We start from the raw sequence: 8688 nt of genomic DNA on the forward strand, positions 1-8688 counted from the left end.
GAAATATCCCAAGGTAAGGCTTCTAGAATCAAGCCGAACCATAATAGTAATCATAACAATATGGAAAGAACTTATCCAAAATATCAATCATGCCCAAAACCAGGTGTCAATAGTGTAAGAACTACTAATACAATCCAAGAGTCAAATACATCAAAAAAATAACCACAAAGGAATAATAACTGCCTCCGAATACTAATAAAAACATAACTACTATAGAAAGATAGAGGTGAACTTCGGACACATGAATGTCCAACCGCTACCTTTGGAAGCTCCATCAATTGTCCGAGTCAATCAAGCTGAGGCGCACTCGAGCTAGGACCTGCACCGAAAGGGCGTAATAGGCATGAGTACAGTCCACTTGTACTCAGTAGGTATCATAAGCCGACCAAACAAAGTAGTAAATAAAGCATACAAAATATACACTAAGGGCACGTCATCCGCAATCAGAAAATATCTCACAACGGTAGCCCACACCGCTTGCACTAACAGTTCTAATATATCTCATATTTATTACAACAACACACCAAGATATAAAACGCAAGTATACATTATGTCACATATAAATAAAATAAGAGAGAACATGTAGATACAAGATCATCAACTACAAGTAAAGAAAAGTAACACAAATACATAGATGACAAGTCAATAAGACAATATAACACAACATAAACACAATAAAGTAAGTGCAATGTATATGATGATGATGATGATAATGCACGAGGTCGTCGCACAACCTCCGAAATTGTCGCACAATCCTGGTATACACCTACGGAGATAAAGCTTCCCGATGTAGGACCCATGGGAGGTTCGTCAACCCGTATACAATCCACATATCTCATATCTCCTTTCTGGAGCATCCCTCGGAAGGGTTTTATAAGGTGTTACAATATCTTTTAAAAAGGTGTTGCCAGTGTTCCTCAGATATTGCCACGGTAGTACCAATGTTTCATGAATGAGTATGATAAGAAGATGTAATGCTCACAACCAATCACAATGAGTATTTCCACAAACAACCACATGATATATTTCCACAACCAACCACAGAGATACTTTTCCACAACCACATGAGTTAATATCCACTCATTATTTTTGTATCATCCATGAATTTTCACATGTCTCATTTGCCAATAAAGTATGAATATAATCAAACTACACCAATGGTACCACATTAAGCATTTTAACAACACAATACAATTATTGATATGTATTAAGGCTATCAATATCACATAGGACCCCACACGGTCACACATATCTCATAATATCTCAGTTTCGACAATTACATCACATATAAGCCCCCACACGGGCACAACACATAGATAGCCATTTTTATGATTAGTTCCCACCCTTAGCGTGCATTTTGTACCATCTATCCAGCCCAATCTGAAAGAGTTAAGCCATAACTTACCTCAAAAGCCAAAACCGATCCGCTACACTTGAACCCGTGACCTTACGTTTTACGAATAATCCCTAACTCCATTAAAAATATCAAATATGAAATCTACGCATCAAGATAGAACTAACAACACCCATATTGACTACTTTTAGTTCAGGTCAAAACGAATCCCAAAACGGGTTTCCCAAAAAAAGGGCAAAATTGGAACTTTACTTCAAAAACATGTTTCCCATATTTTTAGGAACCTACAGCTGAAAACTCAAGTTAAATCGAGTAAAAAATGGGGTTCAAATCGAAGAAAAACTATTTTTGAGCTTTACCGGATAAAATCTTTGAAATCCGAGTTAAAATCAAGAATCGGAGTTGTTTTGAAGGTTAATTTGATGCAAAACTAGTAATTATAAGATAAAATATTATTCAAGTGAAAAGAAGTAAAAATAGAGTTTAAAATCAAGCTCTAAGATTTTTGGGGTTTTGATAAATTAATCAAGAAATTACTAAGAAAATGGTGAATTCTTACCTTGAATCTGTAATAAAATCAAGAAATAGATGTTAATTTAGCTTTCCAAACTCCCACAAACTTCACTTTTAAGCTCTCAAACTATTTAGGGTTTAACTCTCAAGAGGCAAGATGAAAAATGAGTAAAATGGATTCAAAAACTAATTAAATAGTGCAAAAAATCTGAACTAAAAGGGAGAAAGCTGCAGGTTTTTCTATTTTTAAATCCAATTCAGACTTTAATGGAGTGCTCGGGATTCGTTCGGAGTCCGATATACACAAACGAACTATGCAACCATACTAAATTTGATGTTCTAGACACGCTGGCGATATCAGATTTTCAAAAATATATACCGTTTTCACAAAATTGACCCCCGAAACCTAAAATTATAATTTACAAATCGAGGGTCGAAATGAGATTTAAAAGACATACAATCACACCAAATATGCTAACACCCTAAAATCGACATTCCAGATCTGCTGGTAAAGTCGGATTTTCCATTCGATGTCGTTTCGACCAAATGTGAGTCCCACACCCATATTTCTAATTTTCCAATTTTTTGATCAATAGGTTGAAATGAGCTCGGGTGTACCGGGATCCGAACCAAAGGTCTACCTAGCCTAAAATCGATATTCTGGAGCTGCTAGTGCAGTCCATTCGGCCATCCATCACACAGATCAAAAGATATTCACATAAGTCCAAAATAAGGCTCTCGAAGTCATCAAAAACCACAATATTGCACAAATGATATCGAAAATCATGTCAATCACTCCCACACTCCAAAAATATCATAATGCAACTACGAAAAGGGGTAAAATGGTCAAATCACACAAAATTAAAAATTTCACATATTTCATCAAATTTTTAGGTCGTTACATCATCCACTACTAAAAATCTAGTTCATCCTAGAACTAAGGCAAAAGAAATACCTAAATCGACAAAGAGCTGGGGATAAGGACTATGCATATTAGAATCGACCTCCCAAGTAGCTTCATCTATAGGTCAATGTCGCCGCTGGACCTTAAAAACAGAGATCACTCTAGAGCGCAACCGCCTAATATCCTTAGCCAAAATGGAAATCGACTCCTCAACAAAGGACAACCGCTCATCTAACTGAACCGACTCCCAATGAATGACATGAGACTCATCTGGAATATAACGATGAAGCATAGAAACATGAAAAACTGGATGAACAGCTAATAGATCAAGAGGCAAAGCCAACTCATAATCCACATCACCAGCAGTCCGAAGAATCTCAAATAGACCAATATACCTGGGGCTAAGCTTGCCCCTCTTCCCAAACCTCATCACACCCTTCATGGGTGAAACTTGAAGAAAAACACGATCACCAACACCAAATATCAAGGAACGAAGTCCACGATCAACATAACACTTCTGCCTACTCTGAGCTGATCTAAGTCTATCCTGAATAACCTAGACTCTATCCAACGAATCACGAAGCAAGTGCGCTCCTCGAGGTCTCACCTATAAAACATCAAACCAACCTACTGGGAGCGACAACGCCTACCATACACGCCTCAAGAGGAGCCATATCAATACTATAATGGTAGTTATTATTATAGGCTAACTCTGCTAAAGCCAAATGTTGCTCCCACTGGCCACCAAAATCCATCACGCATGCGCTAAGCATATCCTCCAAAACCTGGATAGTTCGCTCTGACTGGCCATCAGTCTGGGAGTGAAAAGCTATGCTAAGATCAACCCGAGTACCCAACTCATCCTGAAAAGTATTTAAAAAGTGAGATGTGAACACAAAACCTCGATCTAAAATAATAGACACGTCACACCATACAGATGAACAATCTCATGAATATAGATACGAGCCAACCTCTCAGCACTGAATGAGACCTGAACCGGAATAAAATGAGTTAACTTGGTCAATCGATCCACGATAACCTAAATACTGTCAGAACCAAGAGAATTATGAGGCAACCCAGTCACGAAGTTCATAGTGATCCGTTCCTACTTTCACTCTGGAATGGGTAACCTCTAAAGCAAACCACAGGTCTCATATGCTCGGCCTTCACCCGCTGACAACATAGACAACGAGCCACAAAATCCTCTATATATCACCTCATACCACCCCACCAGTAGTGTTGTCTCAAATAACTATACATCTTAGTCACACCTGGATAGATAGAATATCTAGAACAATTGGCCTCCTCCAAGATCAACCTAATCCAAAACTAGGCCTCCAATCCGCAAAACTCCATTTGAATCATGTGAGGCTTCCTTAGCCTCCCCACTCAACACCTTATCTCAAATTGACCTCAATGGAGTGTACCCTTCCAAGCTATCATTGGCACACCCGACGAAGCTAAAGTCACAGTCTTTATAAAATAATCTAAGACAACATAATAAGGAGCCAACTAATTCATGCCTAAAATAACATAAAAATCGACCATATCTAACACAAACAAGTCTACCAAAGTCTCACGCCTGGAAAAAGTCACAACAAAAGATCGGTGCACCCGATCCACCACTAAAGAATCACCAACCGAGGTAGATACATGAATAGGCATGGCAAGAGGCTTACTAATAGAATTAAAACCTAAAGCAAAATACATAGACACATAGGAGAAAGTCGATATGAGATCAAATAATACAAATGCAGGCCTAAAACAAATGGGAATGATACCTGTAATAGCAACATCAGAAGCCTCTACCTCTGGTTTGGCTTATATGGCATAGCATTGCCCACGATCACCAGCCGGCTGAATAGCCCCATGACCACTATCACAGCCTTCACTACATTTACCTCTCGCACCTTCGATAAAACCCCTACCTTCCACAGCTGAAATAGGAGTAGCTCTAAATGGCCAAACTCATCACACACAAAGCAACCTCTAAACTTGTCCTGACGATGCACCCTCTTAGCGCTTTCTTGAGATGATCAATAGGTAGATCCTTGCATACCCGAATGACCCTCTACACTATGAAATATCTCCCCCAAACACTATTATCTAAGTCATGGATCACTGAAGAACAGGAGGCAAAATAAGTCCAGCTGGCTGAGATCCTGCCTGTGGGGGTGACATAGATGAGGGTTGCACTCTATGTCCCGAAACACCATACTCTGCTACTGGCACTAATAAAGAAATAGTACTCGGGGTCTGAGGAGTACCTAAAGCTGAAGTAGGTACAACCAAAGGAATACCATCACTAGATTCTGGCATAGATGGAGGTGCCATACTCGTAGTTGGGGAAACACCAAATGAACTCAAAGGAGTACCTTCTAAATGGGTTAACAGACTAATTAAAAATCCCTCTGAGACTAAGGTAGAAGAATTTTGTGGCACTGGAGTTGTACCTACACCTCTAACCTGCTCAACACGAGGCTCAGGGGAGAGCCCCCAAGCACTCCTCCTAGATGGGGATGATCCATGAGCCCGTCCACTCCCTCAAGTTTGTCCACAACCTGAGGCTCGCCCTCTAGGTGAAGCTTCAGTATCTCTGATCACATTAGACCTAGTCGACACCATCTATGAAGAAATAGTGAAACACAACTCAGAACACGGGGTATGAAAGAACTTTGCACGATAAAGAATAAAATAAGAGAGGTTTCCTAAAGACGTCCTATATCCTCTCAAAGATAGATATGGATGTCTACGTACCGATCTACGAGACTCTATTAGACATCCCGTTCTTACACTATTGAGACCAATGAAACCTGGCTGCTTTGATACCAATTTGTCACGACCCAAAAATGAGGGTCATATTGGTACTTATCGCGGCGTACCTTAACAAGTAAGCCTATCACCCAAACTGATATAAAAAAGAGAAAAAAATAGAAATATCCCAAGGTAAGGCTTCCAAAATCAAGCCGAACCATAATAGTAATCGTAACAATGCGGAAAGAACTTATCCAAAATATCAATTATGCCCAAAATCAGTTGTCAATAGTGTAAGAACTACTAATATAATCCAAGAGTCAAATACATAAAAAAAATAACCACAAAGGAATAATAACTGCCTCTGAATACTAATAAAAACATAACTACTATAGAAAGATAGAGGTGAACTTTGGGCGCATGAATGTCCAACTACTACCTTGGAAGCTCAAACAATTGCCCGAGTCAATCGAGCTAAGGCACACTCGAGCTATGACCTGCACCGGAAGGGCGCAGTAGGCATAAGTACAGTCCACTTATACTCAGTAGGTATCATAGGCCGACCAAACAAAGTAGTAAATAAAGCATACAAAATATACACTAAGGGCACGTCATCCGCAATCAGAAAATGTCCTACAATGGTAGCCTACACCGCTTGCACTAATAATTTTAATATATCTCACATTTATTACAATAACATACAAAGATATAGAACGCAAGTATACATTATGTCACATATAAATAGAACAAGAGAGAACATGTAGATACAAGATCATCAAATACAAGTAAAGAAAGGTAAGACAAATACATAGATGACAAGTCAATAAGACAATATAACACAACATAAATGTAATAAATTAAGTGCAATGTATATGATGATGATGATGATGATGCACGAGGTCATCGCACAACCACCGAAATCGTCGCACGATCCTGGTATACATCTACAGAGCTAAAGCTTCCCGACGTAGGACCCATGGGAGGTTCGTAAACCCATATAAAATCCACATATCTCATATCTCCTTTCCAAAATATCTTTTGAAAAGGGTTTTATAAGTTGTTACAATATCTTTTAAAAAGGTGTTGCCAGTGTTTCTCAGATGTTGCCACGGTGGTACCAATGTTTCATGAATGAGTATGATATGAAGATATAATGCTCACAACCAATCACAATATTTATTTCCACAAACAACCACATGATATATTTCCACAACCAACCACAATGATACTTTTCCACAACCACATGAGCTAATATCCACTCATTATTTTTGTATCATCTATGAATTTTCACATGTCTCATTTGCCAATAAAGTATGAATATAAACACAATACACCAATGGTACTACATTAAGTATTTTAACAACACAATACAATTATTGATATGTATTAAGGCTATCAATATCATATAGGACCCCACACAGTCACACATATCACATAATATCTCAGTTTCAATAATTACATCACATATAAGCCCCCACACGGGCAAAACACATAGAGAACCATTTTTTATGACTAGTTCCCACCCTTAGCGTGCATTTTGTACCATCATTTACTATCCAGCTCAGTCTGAAAGAGTTAAGCCATAACTTATCTCAAAAGCCAAAACTGGTCCGCTACACTTGAACCCGCGACCTTACGTTTTACAAACAATCCCTAACTCCACTAAAAATATCAAATATGAAATCTAAGCATCAAGACAGAACTAACGACACTCATATTGACTACTTTTGATTCGGGGTCAAAATGAATCCATAACGAATTTCCAAAAAAGAAGCGCATAATTGGAACTTTACTTCAAAAAAATGTTCGCCATATTTTTAGAAACCTACAGCTGAAAATCCAAGTTAAATCAAGTCAAAAATGGGGTTCAAATCGAAGAAAAATCATTTTTGAGTTTTATTGGGTATAATCTTTGAAATCCGGGTTAAAATCAAGAATCAGAGTTGTTTTGAAGGTTAAATTGATAAAAAAACTAGTAATTATAAGATAAAATATTATTCAAGTGAAAAGGAGTAAAAATGGGGTTTAAAATTAAGCTCTAAAATTTTTGAGGTTTTGAGAAATTAATCAAGAAATTACTAAGAAAAGGGTGAATTCTTACCTTAAATCCGTAATAAAATTAAGAAATAGATGTTATTCTAGCTTCCCAAACTCCCACAAGCTTCACTTTTAAGCTCCCAAACTATTTAGGGTTTAACTCTCAAGAGGCAAGATGAAAAATGAGCAGAATAGATTCAAAAATTAATTAAATAGTGCCGAAAATCTGCACTAAAAGGGAAAAAGCTGCAGGTTTTTCTATTTTAAATCCAACTCGGACTTTGATGGGGTGCTCGAAATTCGTTCGGAGTCTGATATACACAAACAAAATATGCAACCATACCAAATTCAATGTTCTGGATACACTGGTGATATCAGAGTTTCAAAAACACATCGTTTTCACAAAATTGACCCCGAAACCTGAAATTATAATTTTCCAAATCGAGGGTCGAAATGAGATTTAAAAGTCGTAAAATCACACCAAATATGCTAATACCCTAAAATTGACATTTTGGATTTGCTGGCGAAGTCATATTTTCCATTCGAGGTTGTTTCGACTAAATGTGGATCCCACACTCATTTTTTCAACTTTTCAACCAATAGGTTGAAATGAGCTCGGGTGCACCGGGACCCAAACCAAATGTCTACCTAGCCTAAAATCGATATTACAAAATTGATGGCGCAGTCCGTTCAGCCACCCATCACACCAATCAAAAGCTATCTGCATAAGTCCAAAATAAGGCTCTCGAAGACATCAAAAACTACATTATTGCATAAATGATACCAAAATGCATCGAAAATTATGCCAATCACTCCCACACATCAAAAATATCATAATGCAACTATGGGGAGGGGTAAAACAGTCAAATCATATAATTAAAAAATTCACATATTTCATCAAATTTTTAGGTCGTTACAACTCCATTCCCTGAAGTGAATGCTGCATATTTTCACCAAACTAGGTATGAAAGAAGCCTGACCCCAGTCGCAGTCGTGGTCGTGGTCATGAAAGAGGTAGATATTTTAATCAGGTTGATCGTCTTGCACTAAACAATGACCCTCAACACAAGCAGTGTAAAAAGAAGGGTGAAGCTACTGAAGCAGTGCCAAGGGCGAACACTGAGAA

This window comes from Capsicum annuum, chromosome 1 (assembly GCF_002878395.1).
Source record: "Capsicum annuum cultivar UCD-10X-F1 chromosome 1, UCD10Xv1.1, whole genome shotgun sequence".
Taxonomy (NCBI): Eukaryota; Viridiplantae; Streptophyta; class Magnoliopsida; order Solanales; family Solanaceae; genus Capsicum; species Capsicum annuum.